The sequence below is a fragment of the Carassius carassius genome, chromosome 17, assembly GCF_963082965.1.
Source record: "Carassius carassius chromosome 17, fCarCar2.1, whole genome shotgun sequence".
Lineage (NCBI taxonomy): Eukaryota > Metazoa > Chordata > Actinopteri > Cypriniformes > Cyprinidae > Carassius > Carassius carassius.
Genome location: NC_081771.1, coordinates 12432083 through 12448236, shown reverse-complemented (window position 1 = coordinate 12448236; position 16154 = coordinate 12432083). Strand labels below are relative to the sequence as shown.

Sequence of the window (16154 nt, the reverse complement as noted above, 5' to 3'; positions counted from 1 at the left end):
TATGTTTGAAGATATTTAAGAAACATGCTAATGTACTTGTTTATCTGAAAAACGCATATTTCTCACCGTTCAGCTATTTACTAAAGCCACTCTGCTGTTGCACCCGGGTTGCCAGTTTGCATAAAATACAGTACTTCCTTCATCGTCAAGTTTTTTTATTTTTTAATTGAGATAACAGAAAAGGGGAATACAGAGACATTTGAATCCGTAAAACAATAAGATCACAATGATGCATCCTATTTCACATATCATTCATGTTTCTAATACATTAAGTATCCTTTTCAACAGTTTATATATCTTTAGAGCTTTTCGATTGTTCTGTATTGAAGTTAGAGAGTCGTAAAAAATCTTCAGATCAGTGAACAGCATTTAATGGCTCTGTAGTATGGCGTCGCATCTTCGATTGTGGACTCTTGGTGGGAGTATCAGGCAACGTTGAAAGAGCAGATTTATCCGCCTGCAGAGGTGGCTTTGTGTAATCATGCACACGTTTTACTGCTAAAGCGTCTTCCATATGTTGCGATGAGGAAAATAAATGTTATTACGAGACCGAATTGTTATAACCTATAGAAAGAGCAGTCACTTCTCAAATACCCAGATAGCACAGGTACGTCGCGGAGACGTCTTTGAAAGATCGTAGCATCTGGTGAACATCGCATTCGATCGAATGTTTTTAGCTGTTAATGAGCCGTCTTCTTTACGTCTATACGACGTCTATACGATGAATCTTCAACATTTGAAATTACGTGCTGCCACGCAGCGCCGATCGGAGCAAGCAGATAAATGAGGAAAACTAGAGTTTTTGAAGCACTACCATGTCACACAGACGCGACCGTTGTTGCAAAGAGCTATGCCAGAAATATAACGAGGAATCATTTTCCTGACGGGGATTTGTCAATTCGCCCACTTGTGTGTAGGCGATATCAGTGATTATCTTATTGCGTTGCATCGCGCCGCTCGCGTCCAACTAGACACATGTATTTATAATCAAATACAAATACAACCATAACTATAAACACACGAACTATCTTTTGCAGCCGATCATGCACAACCTTTGTTTGCTTGATCCCTCCGTAGACAAAAATACATGCAAAAAATGTCAGCCCAGTTTCTTATTTAAAGTGACTCGTTTTAAGCTAACTGTAATTTTACTTGCGATATCATTGGTTAATATTACTTATCTGTCATCTTGTAGAAAGCACAAATTAAACCTTGTAGCCTACCACACTTGACTGCTGTTTAGAATTTCTAGACAGCAGTCAAGTGTATTTTTAACATTACAAGCTTGATAATTTGAGTAACACTTTAATTTATACCATGTCTGTATGAAGGTCAAAGGTTTGTGTGGTTCTTTGATTCCATGCAATACATTGAACTCCAAAGCCATTTTCATATTCTTATTTTCTTCCAAATAATGATGCTCACAATTTCCAATGAGAAAGTTAAAGGTGACAAAGGCAAAGAAAACCCTTGATGTTTAACTGAATGAGGAAGCCTTCGGATGAAAACCCTATACAAATGTTAATTTGATTCATATTGCCTCAGAATTAATGATACTGACAAAAGTCTCATACTTGATTATGACAGGTAATACAACACTTTATTTTCTAGTGAAAAAAAAAATAAACTGAGCCTGTAATAAACTTTAAAACAATCTTTAAATAATAAAACATTAAGGACACACTTTAATGTATTAACTGCTGAAAGCATCGAGGGGGGGGGGGGGTGACTTTATTCACAACATAACAGAGTACATAATAACAGTCTCAAAAAAATAATAGAAAGATCTCTATTAGAATAATCCATAACATTTGCAATGGACAAGGTGTAGACCGTGAACTGGTTATGGACTGCACTTCATGAAACTGTTGCAAGATGGATGTGGGAATGATGGAGGGCTATAGGTAGATCTGTGCTAAGGATGTTGTCCTAGGGTGTCTGGTGGAGAAAAGAAGAGGAAAAAAAATGTTAAAGCATTTTATAAGGAAATAATGTTACTGAAAACTTACTGTGTAAACAATAATACAATACTGGGCAGTGAACATCATGTACAATGCGCACAATACTGTCAGCAACCTCTTTACTAGATACTACACAGCTGTGCCACTGAAATCAGATTCATGAACATGATTGCCACAATATTTATTTGAATAATGTTTTTGGGTGAACCATCCCTTTAAGGTCCATGTTTGATAGAGATAATTGCTCATTTAGCAGTATTGGTGTGAAAGCTGACAGTAATGAATAAAACTGAACAAAGTTCTGACTACCATACATTAAATAGCAAAGAGCAACAAACCCAAAGCTGAACTGAATATGTGTGCCCAAACTGTGGGCCCCTACATCCTTTCCGATTTTGTCCTCCAAACAATGTGAAAACTGAAGTCAAAGACAACAAATATAATGAATGTATTTATGTAAGTTGTGCTACACATTAGCCAAAAAAAAGGGTTAAAATACAAACATGACATTGTAAAACAAAAAACTCTTTGCTTGCCATTTTAAAGCATAAAACATATTAAAAAAATCCTAAAAACAAAACACCCATTAAATGTTCACTGTTATGGGGAACATCTATTCACGTTAATATACACGTATATTCTGAATATAGTAAATTAACATAGCAATTGTTTTACGAGTAGTAACTGTAGTAATTACATGTATACCCCATTTAATGCTCTCATAAATATAACATAGAATATTAAACCTACATTTAAAATAAATATTTTAGTACAATGTAAATTTTAGTCAGAATCATTGCACTCCTATTCTCTTCAATTATTTCCAAAATGAGACAAGGACTCTACCATCAAATGTAAGTTGTGCTCTGGAGAAACATGACTCAGGTCCACACACATCTGTCAAAGCATCTGTCAGAGCAAACTGCAAACAATATTTCTTTACTGAAGCATTTTCTTATCAACTGTGATAAGACTTTTAGTTGTATGGATGTCGCCATCTTTGATAATACTTTACTATACTACTTTGCTTTAATTAGAGCAGCGGTTCTCAATTACAGTCCTCGTGCCCAGCTCCACATATTTTTGTAAGTCTCTCTTTTTGATTCAGATAATCAGCTTGTTAGAAGAGAGCTCCGTGCATAACCTGTGTTTCCCATTGACATGGTCCCTACAAAGTGTTCATTGCTCCCTACACCCTGAGCAGGGGATATCTGTTGAAGTTTACCTCACTTCAGAACATTCATTCATGGATTTGCGCTGCACAACATCTTCACAAACAGACAAGTGTGACTTCATATACCTCTGTAAATAAATACAATTTAAATACTGCTTGACTTTAGTTACTTGTTCACACAGACAGCAATCGAAACACTATTGTAAGCAGTTGTGTGTAGAGAACATTGAGACTCACATCTGTAAGTAGATGCGGTTGTTACTCCCAAACAGTGAAGGTGTGAACATAGCCTACCTATGAGTAGTAAAAGTTTGTCCTTTTGTTTTCTTTACTTTTTAAAAAAAAAAAAATTAATTAGGTTAAACTGGCTTCTGCTTTTCAACTCCGGACAAACTTTATTTTATAATTTATGTTTTATTTTTTTCATGGTCTATCACATATCCTACATTCCAAACATATTTGTTCTTCAATTTGCATTCTCTGAAGACTGGAAATGTTGTGGAATAACTTGCCTTTTTAATATATAAAGAAAAAAAAATGTGACATTTTATCAAATTAATCTAAAACATTATTTGATTAAGATAATTGGTTGCAGCCTAAAAATTAACCATTCAAATATAGACAACAGTGTACTAAACGACTGTTTACATATAGGAAGGTTTGGTGGTGAACAGTGGGAGAAAGATCCTCACCCAAAGTTTGGCCTGTAATATCCACAGCTGGTGCACCCTGAGGTTCTGGTGAGCTGGCGGCAGAATGAAGGAGATCCGCTCAAAATCTGCTTTACAACATTAAATCTTGGTTATATGAGGTAATTCTTCTTGAGTGGTCTAATGGTACTCAATGGAAGTTTGTCGACACCCCCTAGTTGTTTTGGTATACAAAAATACAGTCAACGTTGTTGAAACAACAACAACAAAAAATATATACCTGAAATAGGAGTTTGTGGGAGAAGAGATAACTAGATCTGTATAGATTAGATCATGGTGGTCTCCATAAATAGACCGGTTGCAGAAGAGTGGATGATGGAAGGACTACAGCCAAACATCAGGATAGAAGTCTGCATGAGTCGGGTAAGCAGAATAGATTGCACTGTAAATAAACATCATTAAAACAAATGGTAAAGTCACTAAATTAAATCCCTATAAATCAAAGCAATTTTTAACTAACTATATGACATTATCACACACACAGGTTTTTTAAAGAGCTATATCTTGAGTCTTTTTGTTTATATTTATGCGTGTTATGATGAATCTGGCAATCAAAGATGCAGGATGCTAGTTTTTATTTTTAAATTACAATGTCTTCATTAAGAAATGTTCAAGAAAATGTCCCTTTCATAGCAAAAGGCAATAAATATCATTATTATTATGATTATTCTCTATATTGCACAAGGCTGAGCGAAAAACTTTCTGCATAATGTGCACATGCATGTCTTTAGGTCACAAGGGTTTGGAATTTTATGGATTTATAGTATTGCATACATTTACATTTCTAACAATTATAGAGCATAAAATAATATTTGATTTTTTAAATTTTGCTATGCGTTTAACGTGACGTGTATCGGAGTTGATTTGGGATCAAATGTTATGTTTGTTGCTAACTGAACGTGCACCGCGGTTGGTTGCAAAATGCGTTGCTTCAACATATGATCGGGTAAAACTGTTTAAAATTAGTGAACTATTAAAAATCTTTCAACAATCCCACCAATGGCAAACATACTATCATAAAACTATACATTTCCACCTTTCGTACTTTACCTCTCAACCATCACTCCACCACAACTTGCCCTGACGACTTCTTCATCCCTTGGCTCATTGGCGACTCGCGCGCATACATCGCCACCTATGGGTTTGCCCAATTATATTTAACAAAGAGGAACTCTCAGACTGGGAGGAAAAGAAAGAATTAAAACAAAACAAAAATTTATATGTCTTATATTTTTGGTAACACCATTGCTTTGAATATAATAGGAAAACACTATTATCATTATTATTATTTTTAATGCAAAGTTAACGCAGTGTGTCATTATATCATTGTACATAAAAAAAAAAAAATATATATATATATTTTTTTTTTTTCTTAAAACTTAAATTCTTACTCGCGTGCCAAGCCCGCGAAACCGGACAGCGGGCTTATATAAGCCGGGGTCTGTGCCCACCGCGCGCACAGCCTGACTCCACTTTGAGTGACATCCCCAGCGGTGCGTTTTCCTGAGGTAAATTACTTTTTACTTAACCTATTTAGTTAAATGACTTTTTAAAAGTATGGACCGACAACAAAAGTAAAGGACATTTAAAACTATGAAGAAAGAAAGTAATACATTTTAATTATAATAACAATCTGTCTGAGGGAACAGTTCGTTTTTCTGAGGGTTATACTACTAAAATAAATAGCAGGGGTTTTCACTCATGAAACCAGTTAAATTGTAATAAAAATATGGACTTAATAGAATTTTTTCTTTTCCGTTAAATGTATCACATTTCACAAAGACGATTTTCCGTCGTTTAATATATCGTTACAGTCCGCTCATCAGCGCCGTTAAACACCGAAATGCCGTTACATCCGTGTGACGTCATTGCTGATAGAGCCAATCCGCTCCGTTTGAGAGACGCTCTTTCATTTTAGAGTTATGTCATGTTAACGTTACTTTAAGAGACCAATCATACAATTATTCTTAATAATATCTTCATTATTCACAATTGTATGGAAAGTAGTGCGTTGTCAGGTTTAACTGCGAGCGCGTAAACCCTCTCTCTAACACGCTGGCGCGTGCACTTAGAGCGAGGGCGAAAGCGAGAGAGAGAAAGAGAGAGAACTCATAAGCCTTGACACCTTTATAGAAATCGGTGATTCTCAAGAATGAAAATGCATTTTTACCGTGGCTTATTTGTTAGTGGGCTGTAAGGTCTCATCAGAAACATCGCTCTGCATTCTTCTTCTTATCATGCTTTATCAAATAATATTATACATATCCATCAGAGACTTTATAAACTTTGGGATTTAATAGAGTAACCTCCAGTGATATTATCTTCTCTCTCTTTTTCAGTGTCGATTGCCGTCTTATTGTTGTAAGTGGAGTCAATGTCATTTCTTATTTGCCAGATTTATCACAACATGTTTAATCAATAATCACTGATGAAAGTGAAAACATTTTAATGTGTACAGACATATCTCACTCGTATGCGTTCTTCTTTTTCTCTCTTTTTTTGTTTGTCTACAGCAGCTACATACACCACAACGGCTCTTTTAAGAGCCACATCTTGAGAACGTCTTTGACTTTGTAAGTTAATATTTTAAATGACCACCCATTATTTGGGTTTAGATCAATTACAACAACATCATGCAGCATGTTAGTAATGTCTTAATGAAGACATTAAAGGAATACATAAAGGAATAAAAAATATATATATTAAATGCATGTGTGAATGAAATGGAAACAAAACTATCATCCTGCATCTGATTTGCCAGATTCATCATAACATCCTAATTAATCAATAATCACTGATGAAAGTGAAAACATTTTAATGTGTACAGACATCTCATTTAAATGCATTCTTCATTTTCTCTTTTTTTTGTTTGTCTACAGCAGCTACATACACCACAACGGCTCTTTTAAGAGCCACATCTTGAGAACGTCTTTGACTTTGTAAGTATATATTTTAAATGACCACCCAGTATTTGGGTTTAGATCAATTACAACAACATCATGCAGCAAGTTAGTAAAGCGATTCTTACATACATAAATACTAGCATCCTGCATCTCTGATTTGCCAGTTTCATCATAACAATTGATTTTTGATATCAGGAATTCACATTTTTAAAGGGATAGTTCACCCAAAAATTTTAAATCTGTCATTAATTACTCACCCTCCACGTCATTTCTATTTTCGAAACACATTTAATATTTTTCGATGAAATCTGACAGCTCTCCGACCCTCCCGTAGACAACAACTCAACTGTAATGCAGGTCCAGAAACGCAGTAAAGACATGGGTAAAACAGTCCATGTGGCATCAGTGGCTCAACTTCAGTTTTGCAAAGAAAACAAAAATAACAATGTATTCAACAATTCTTACATACGCACGCTGACACGAATGCTAATTATGCATGTTCATGTGCTGATTACATCGATTACGCTCTTGGGTACTCTCCAAAATGGCAAAAGATGTATCTCGGGAAGAATAGCAGTTGAAATAAATTGTTATTTTTGTTATCTAAGTACACTATAAGTACGTGTTAGTACACGTACTGTAAAAAAAAGTGTAACCGTAATACCTATTGGTCTTTATAGTTCTTTTGCACTTTAATCTGTGTAAAACCTTAACTTTATATAGTTTTCTGTATTGCTTTATTGTATTTTTATTTAAATATTCAGTTTTTCTTTTTACGAAAAAAAGTTTTTAAACCTGTTATACTGCATTATAACCATTTTTTAATACTAAATTTCAATATTGTGATAATACCGTATACCGTGATAAAGCATTAGTAATTAATCGCAACATGAAAATCTGATACCGGTATATCCCTACTCATGTCATTAAATTTTGGGCAGATCAAATTTATATTTTTACTTTCAATATTGACATTTTAGCCATTCTTATGAGTTTAGTTCCAACCCTCATCCAACAATTATCATCTGGTTGGAATTAGAGAAAAATTTTCAACTAGTTGAATTAAATGGATAAACTATCTAAAATAAGTGACCACACATATTTATTAAGCTTTTGCATGCTATTTCTAGGCAAACATTTAGATCCAATACTTTAAACACAACGACAAAACTTACATTACCTGTTATATTGCTTCCCCAATCACAGAAAGTTCTCTACAGTCAACCACACTCACTCAACGATATCCACAGTTCACACTTGATCAAAACCAAGGTATGTGTATTTATTGTGACAGAATTATTAGACATTACGCATTGTCACGCATATTAAACATTGGTTCTGAATTCCAATCTTGGGGACCTATAACACTACACATTCTGGATGTCCGTCTCATCTAGCATGCTCTGTTGGGTTAAGGGGATTCTATTATATGATGAGTTAAACCACATGTAAAAGACATCCAAAATGTGCAATGCAAGGGTCTTCCAAAACTTGAGTTGAGAACCACTGCATTTGGCTTATCAGGTTAGTGCACTGCATTTTCTGTGTGTGTTAATATAACAGTACCATGGATTGCAAAAAAACATCTTACTGGACATTGCGAAGAAAAGCCAAGGCTAAGGTGGGCAAACAACTCCAGTCAATGGAAGCATCACTACCATCATCATGGAACATGGAACAGTATGGTGGCATGAACAGTGACAAAAGCAGCATCGCTGATGACAACAATGACTTTATGGACGGTTTGTCCCATATTGATGAGCCTGAATGTGTCACCATGGCAAGTGCTTCACATAGCAGTGAATCTGACACAGACTCAGACACAGATTCTGAACTGCATCCAAATTCCCTTAATGATGACTTGGCAACCTGGGCAACAGAACATCAAATAACACATGTGGCACTAAATTCATTACTTAATATCCTCCGCAAGCATGATCTGAATCTGCCAAAAGATGCCAGGACACTATTAGGAACAGTGCGTTCAAATAGAACTGAAGTCCAAAACAAGGCTGGTGGCCAGTACTATCATTTTGGTCTACTGGAATCAATTTCAGGTGTACTCTACAACAACATGGACATTTTGCGGAATGTGAGCAATTTGAGGCTCCAGGTGAGCATCGATGGTCTGCCTCTCTACAAGAGTTCAGCAACTCAATTCTGGCCCATTCTTGTAACTGTGCAACATTTGGTGCAGGAGGAACCTGTGACAATAGGTTTATTTTGTGGTGATAGTAAACCAAGCTCACTGGATGAGTATCTTGAGGACTTCATCTGTGAAATAAAAGACTTAAGTCATGGTTTTGAATTTGAAGGACTCAAGTTAACTTTACAGCTTACCTCAATGATTTGCGACGCACCTGCACGTGCATTTCTGAAAAAAGTGAAGGGCCATGCAGGCTACCATGGATGCGAAAAGTGCATTCAGGATGGTGTGCACCTGGAGAACAGGATGACATTCCCTAGAAATGACATGCCTCTTAGAAATAATGACAACTTCAGAAATAAGACTGATCCAGATCACCACCATGGCATCTCACCACTAGAAGAAACATCCTTGGATATGGTCTCTGGATTCCCCCTTGATTACATGCACCTTGTGTGCCTTGGTGTCATGAGGCGGCTTCTCCACTTGTGGCTTCGACTGGGTCCTCTAACTTGCAGGCTGTCAGGATTTCAAGCCACTGTGCTGACAGAAAGGTTGGTTGGTGCCAAAAAAAATGTGCCTATGGAATTTGCGCGCAAACCAAGGGCAGTGAGGGAAATAGATCGATGGAAGGCGACCGAGTTTAGACAGTTTTTATTGTACACAGGCCCTGTTATGCTGAAAGACCTACTCAGCACGGAGGTGTGCAAAAACTTCCTGCTGTTTTTTGTGGGAATCTTCATCTTGTGCAATAACAGCCTAATTGGTGATCACATCGACTATGCCAATGATATTTTGCGACTTTTTGTCACACACTTTGGACAGCTATACGGCCCCAAATTCCTGTCCTACAACATCCACTGTCTTGTACATCTTGCAGAAGATGCAAAACACCATGGTGTCCTCGACAACTTCAGTGCTTTCCAGTATGAGGATCACCTTAACAAGCTGAAGAGACTCCTGCGGAAACCTACATGTCCACTGAGTTAAATTGTGAGAAGGTTCTCAGAAATGCAAAGCTGCAGCAAAAAAAAGGAGAAAAACAACCCACCACTGCTCAGAAAACAACACATGGCTGGCCCTCTACCTGAATGTTTTCATGGATCTTCACAGTACAAAGAAATAAAAACCTGCTCTTACACTCTTAAACTGGACCAGGCCAACAGTTTTGTTTACATTGATGGGAAAGTTGCAAAGCTGCAAAATATAATTTCAGCGAGGGATGACATTTACGTGGCCTACACTACCTTCAACAATCATGAACCTTTTTTTGATTATCCCCTTCCATCCTCAGAACTTGGTATTCATCTAGTTGATGGCATCTCAGGACCAACATTTCTGCAAGTTTGAGAACATTGAGGCGAAAGCTTTCTTAGTTCCTTATGACCGTAATTTTGTTTCAGTCCCTCTTTTACACACACACTAATTTTTTTTGGACTTGCTACTTTTATTTTGGGTAACTGAATCATGCATATGAACAACTGAAATGTAATAAGAATCGTTACACTTTATGGGGCTTTAGGTTGTTCCAGCTAAAATAAACAAAACAACAACAAAAAGAACATGTACCTGATAGTGGAGTTCGTCGGAGAAGGGAGTACCGGTCCTGTAGCAAAGTCCTGGTACTCAGATGGCCACTCATGGTGGCCTCCATACAAAGACTTGGACCGGTTACTAAAGAGCGTCAGGTTGATGGAGGCACCACAGCCAGATAAGGGTTGGACCAAGCATCAGGCCAGAATTCTACATGAGTCGGGTAAGCAAGTTAAAATACACTTTAAATAAACATTATTAAAACAGATGACAAAATCACTAATACATGGCATTCCACAGCTTAATGTTTTCATGAATTACGTTCACATACTTTGATAATTTCAGCATCATTTGACAACATTTCCAGAAAATGGAAAAGGGCATGCTACACTTCTGACATCTCAGAATCTGAAAATTCTATAAAAAGAATTCACAAGTAAGTTGTAAAAATACATATTTCACTTTAAAAAGATACTTTGAAAAGTAATTTTAACAAACAGTAATATTCAGTCTTCTGAAACTATACAAAGTTTATGTGAGTAACAGCACACACAAAGAAACCAATGTTAACAAACATACTTCGGTAGAAAAAAAGATAAATATTCCAATTCCATCAGGTGTGTGATTTCACATAGAGCAGCTGTTTTTACACAGAGCCGTTGATCACAGAATCCTAGCATATAATGAGCGTGGATTTGTGCAGCTTCTCAGTTAACAATGGCTCTGTGTAGTAATAGCTGCTCTATGTGAAATCACGCACCTGATGGAATTAACCGCTGATTAGAGAACCGGCTTTACTGAAGAGATGTGCATTAATCATCGGCCGATATATATCGTGCACCCCTATTTAACAAAGTCTATACAAAAATTATTTTAGTCCACCAACGTTAATCCGGTCATTTTTCTCCGGTCTGGTTTAATTGTCGGACTAAAATCACAGATTTTGCGATATGATTGGTCAGCCTGCCTGTCAATCAAACTTCCTGCAAAGGGTCAATTTTGCCAATTTTTTTTGCCACATTCAAATAAGAAGAGCTTCTTTTTTTTATATTTTGGCCTTTTCCTAACCAACCTGGGTTATTGTACGGTGTCAGAAAACCTGTATATAGAACACAGAAAGTAGTATGCACCCTTTTTGCAGTTTGAATTGGAAAAGGAAATGACACTGTATTTATTGCTTTTTTTTTGTTTTTGATTTTTTTAAATTGACAAACATGCTAGTTTATTACCTATATAATCCATTTTTGTAAAATAATCTAATTCCCTGATTTTGCTCTTAGAAAGAAAACATTCTCATCAGATGATGAGCTTCATGAAACCCCCAACAAAAAAATTAAAATAGAGACAAAAATCCACCTACACCAAAAATCCAGCCCGCACCAAAAGTCCCGCCTGCACCAAAACCTCCAGCACCTCTAAAATACATCAAGACAAAAGGTAAAAATACAATAAAACAGTTAAATGACTAAGACATAATAGTGTGTGACTGCTGAGTGCTATTTTTTTCAGGTCCTGTTGTACGACCTCTGCTTACAACAAGCAAAGCAGTGAACTCTTTCAGCAATTGTGAGTTTTAAATTTAGATAACTGATATTTGTGGATGTTTTGTTCCATGCTCAAGAATGTTCCTTAGCCATGGTAAGATCAATGTATAGCACAGGCTCTCGTGACTTGTTGGTTTACATCACTTTTCTTTTTCAGCCTTACCCAATTCTGTTGCTATTTTAACAGTTTGGACAGAACTACTATCATTACATTCATAACTTGAGGATTTACATACTAAGGGTGATTTAATAATAAACATTTGGTGGCCAATTAGAAGCGATAGCAATTTCAAGCTTTAGTAAGGCTTTGTGTAGTACAAAATCATGTTTTGTGAGGCAGACATAACATCTACATATCAATTCTTTCAACAGCACTTGTTAATCACCACCAAAGGGCCATGGAGAAGCCACAGCAGGCCCGTTTTGAGACTTTCCCCAGCTGTCAAGGTAACAGGCTCTACATGAGTACTGTAAACACCAAATAAATTCACAGCATTTATGACAACTCAAAAGTCTGACTCCATAACAGGGTGGGTCTTTTACAGGTAAAATTGGCCAAAAAAGAGATTTAACTCACAAGTTTACAATTATTAAAGGGGTCATATGATACGATTTCATTTTTTCCTCTCTCTTTGGAGCGTTACAAGCTCTTGGTGCATAAAGAAGATCTGTAAAGTTGCAAAGTTTCAAATCCAAAGAAAAAGTAAACCACACCCTCCTAAAATGTTCTAACATGCCCCCACGTCTATGTCAGTACAGTCGTGGCCAAAAGTTTTGAGAATTACATAAATATTGGAAATTGGAAAAGTTGCTGCTTAAGTTTTTATAATAGCAATTTGCATATACTCCAGAATGTTATGAAGAGTGATCAGATGAATTGCATAGTCCTTCTTTTTTCATGAAAATTAACTTAATCCCAAAAAAACCTTTCCACTGCATTTCATTGCTGTCATTAAAGGACCTGCTGAGATCATTTCAGTAATCGTCTTGTTAACTCAGGTGAGAATGTTGACGAGCACAAGGCTGGAGATCATTATGTCAGGCTGATTGGGTTAGAATGGCAGACTTGACATGTTAAAAGGAGGGTGATGCTTGAAATCATTGTTCTTCCATTGTTAACCATGGTGACCTGCAAAGAAACGCGTGCAGCCATCATTGCGTTGCATAAAAATGGCTTCACAGGCAAGGATATTGTGGCTACTAAGATTGCACCTAAATCAACAATTTATAGAATCATCAAGAACTTCAAGGAAAGAGGTTCAATTCTTGTAAAGAAGGCTTCAGGGCGTCCAAGAAAGTCCAGCAAGCGCCAGGATGGTCTCCTAAAGACGATTCAGCTGCGGGATCGGAGTGCCACCAGTGCAGAGCTTGCTCAGGAATGGCAGCAGGCAGGTATGAGCGCATCTGCACGCACCGTGAGGCCAAGACTTTTGGAAGATGGCCTGGTGTCAAGAAGGGCAGCAAAGAAGCCACTTCTCTCCAAAAAAACTTCAGGGACAGATTGATCTTCTGCAGAAAGTATAGTGAATGGACTGCTGAGGACTGGGGCAAAGTCATATTCTCCGATGAAGCCCCTTTCCGATTGTTTGGAGCATCTGGAAAAAGGCTTGTCCGGAGAAGAAAAGGTGAGCGCTACCATCAGTCCTGTGTCATGCCAACAGTAAAGCATCCTGACACCATTCATGTGTGGGGTTGCTTCTCATCCAAGGGAGTGGGCTCACTCACAACTCTGCCCAAAAACACAGCCATGAATAAAGAATGGTACCAAAACACCCTCCAACAGCAACTTCTTCCAACAATCCAACAACAGTTTGGTGAAGAACAATGCATTTTCCAGCACGATGGAGCACCGTGCCATAAGGCAAAAGTGAGAACTAAGTGGCTCGGGGACCAGAATGTTGAAATTTTGGGTCCATGGCCTGGAAACTCCCCAGATCTTAATCCCATTGAGAACTTGTGGTCAATCCTCAAGAGGCGGGTGGACAAACAAAAACCCACTAATTCTGACAAACTCCAAGAAGTGATTATGAAAGAATGGGTTGCTATCAGTCAGGATTTGGCCCAGAAGTTGATTGAGAGCATGCCCAGAATTGCAGAGGTCCTGAAAAAGAAGGGCCAACACTGCAAATACTGACTCTTTGCATAAATGTCATGTAATTGTCGATAAAAGCCTTTGAAACGTATGAAGTGCTTGTAATTATATTTCAGTACATCACAGAAACAACTGAAACAAAGATCTAAAAGCAGTTTAGCAGCAAACTTTTTGAAAACTAATATTTATGTAATTCTCAAAACTTTTGGCCACGACTGTATGTGGGAAGATTTGCATAACGCCGCCCAAATGTTCACACAAATAAAGAAGGCATAATTTTCATACTCGCTGTTGCCGTCGCTACCATGTTGTGGAGTCACTGTGTGTTTTGTTTTGAAAGCAAAACTAATTTGTTTGGCCTTCCAAAAGAGGACATGACTAGAAATCAGTGGTTAAGTTGTAGTTCATCCCATTTAATACAGATGTGTGCAGCGAGGAGCAACAATAATGTACATTATGTGAAAAATGTAAACCACATAAACACATTGAATTGCACCAATTATGCAACAATGTTCTTTTTAGCAATGTCATATGACCCCTTTAAATGCCCAGGAGAAAGATGCAACACTATAGCAATTGCAAAATTGAAGCGTACTTGAACTAGTGGTGATAACTCAAGAGTCACTCTTAACCTATCTTTATCCTATCCATGAAACCCATCCATAAAACTTTTTTTCTTTTAAATCAGTCTTCATTTATGACACTTCAGCTTGTGGTTATGGGTTATTATGGTTTGTAATTGGCAAAATACTTGGATTTTTTTTTATCAGATATATACATGCATAATAATTATGCACACACTGTAGATGTTTAGTCATGTGCTTATTCTGCCTGATGTCAGAAGTTGCAAGACACTTTAATGAATAAAAACCAGCCATTAAAATGAATGTGTCATGTAAAATTATTTAAATTTACCAGTTCCATCATTCTCAGCTCCAGATGTTCCCATGAGCTTCTCCCAGGCAGATGAGCCACAAGATGCTTGGGGTGAACACTCACCTGACATTCAAGGTAAAAAAAAACAATTAGTATTTGGTAAAAGAAAACAAAAAGGACAATTACTGTACACACATAAGGTAATTCAGCATGTTATGTACAATCCATCAGAGAATGCATTTTCTTTGCTGAGACCTTCAAGTTCCAAGCAAGAAAGAACACAGCGTAAGTTGTATGACTCACTTTTGGTAAGTACTGTAGGATTTCATGTAGGTGTACTATAGAAAATGTGCTTGTTTAAAGCAAAAATGTAAAGCTAAATAAGCTAAAATACAAAGAAATAGAGAGCACAATTCAGCAGCAGCAGAATGGGTACCTTTTGTAATGTCAATTAAGCTCATTTAACAGAGAGCTTCTCTCATGTAGACCTCCAACTGGAAACTTGGGAAGAACACCCATCTATCACTCAAGGTAAAAAACATTAATTAGTATATGGAGGAAATCAAAAACACAATTGCAAATGAGTCGTGGCCTAACACAACCTAATACAATTTTTTTCACTTTTTCTAATTAGAGAACAAATTCTCTGCCTTAAGACTCTCTCAAGACCAAAGACCATCAACCACACAACAAAGAATGCAAAGTAAAAATAAATAAATAAATAAAAATGTCAATTTCAGTCATTACTAGGGTATCACTAAAAGGGGTCATATGCTATTTTAAAGACCATTATTTTGTATATTTGGTGTAACAGAATATGTTGAGATGCTTTAATATTCAAAAAACATTTTTCAAATACTGTACATTATTGTAGTTCCTCTATGTCCCGCCTCTCTCAAAAACCTCATTTTCAACAAAGTCCCTCCTTCCGACAAGCACAGGCTGCTCTGATTAGCCAACTTACCCAATACATTGTTATTGGCTGAACACCGCAAGCACTCGTCGGAAATGCAACGCCCCTTTCCATAATCGCGAGCTTCATCTTTCAAAGTAAATATCAAGACTGTTAATAATGTCATTAGTTTTACCATCAGTTCAAGCCCGAAAGGGCAACAGAGTCGTGTGACAAACACAGTGATGATGCAGTACACAAGCCACGGTTAAGACAGCTTATGTGCTATGATTTCTGACAGTCTGTTTACTCTGCTGTGATGT

At 36.9% G+C, this 16154-nt stretch overlaps 2 long non-coding RNA genes across 2 annotated transcripts; one reads left to right on the top strand and one right to left on the bottom strand.

Moving 5' to 3' along the window:
* Nucleotides 1-1289: 1289 nt before the first annotated feature.
* LOC132161111 (uncharacterized) lies at nt 1290-4026 on the bottom strand. The gene is made up of 2 exons (XR_009438100.1): nt 3828-4026; nt 1290-1938 (listed from the first exon to the last, which is right to left on the bottom strand). It is a non-coding gene; the product is annotated as an uncharacterized LOC132161111 (long non-coding RNA).
* Nucleotides 4027-11764: 7738 nt separating this feature from the next.
* LOC132161110 (uncharacterized) lies at nt 11765-15360 on the top strand. The gene is made up of 5 exons (XR_009438099.1): nt 11765-11864; nt 11937-11993; nt 12344-12418; nt 14997-15074; nt 15171-15360. It is a non-coding gene; the product is annotated as an uncharacterized LOC132161110 (long non-coding RNA).
* The last annotated feature ends 794 nt before the right edge of the window (nt 15361-16154 follow it).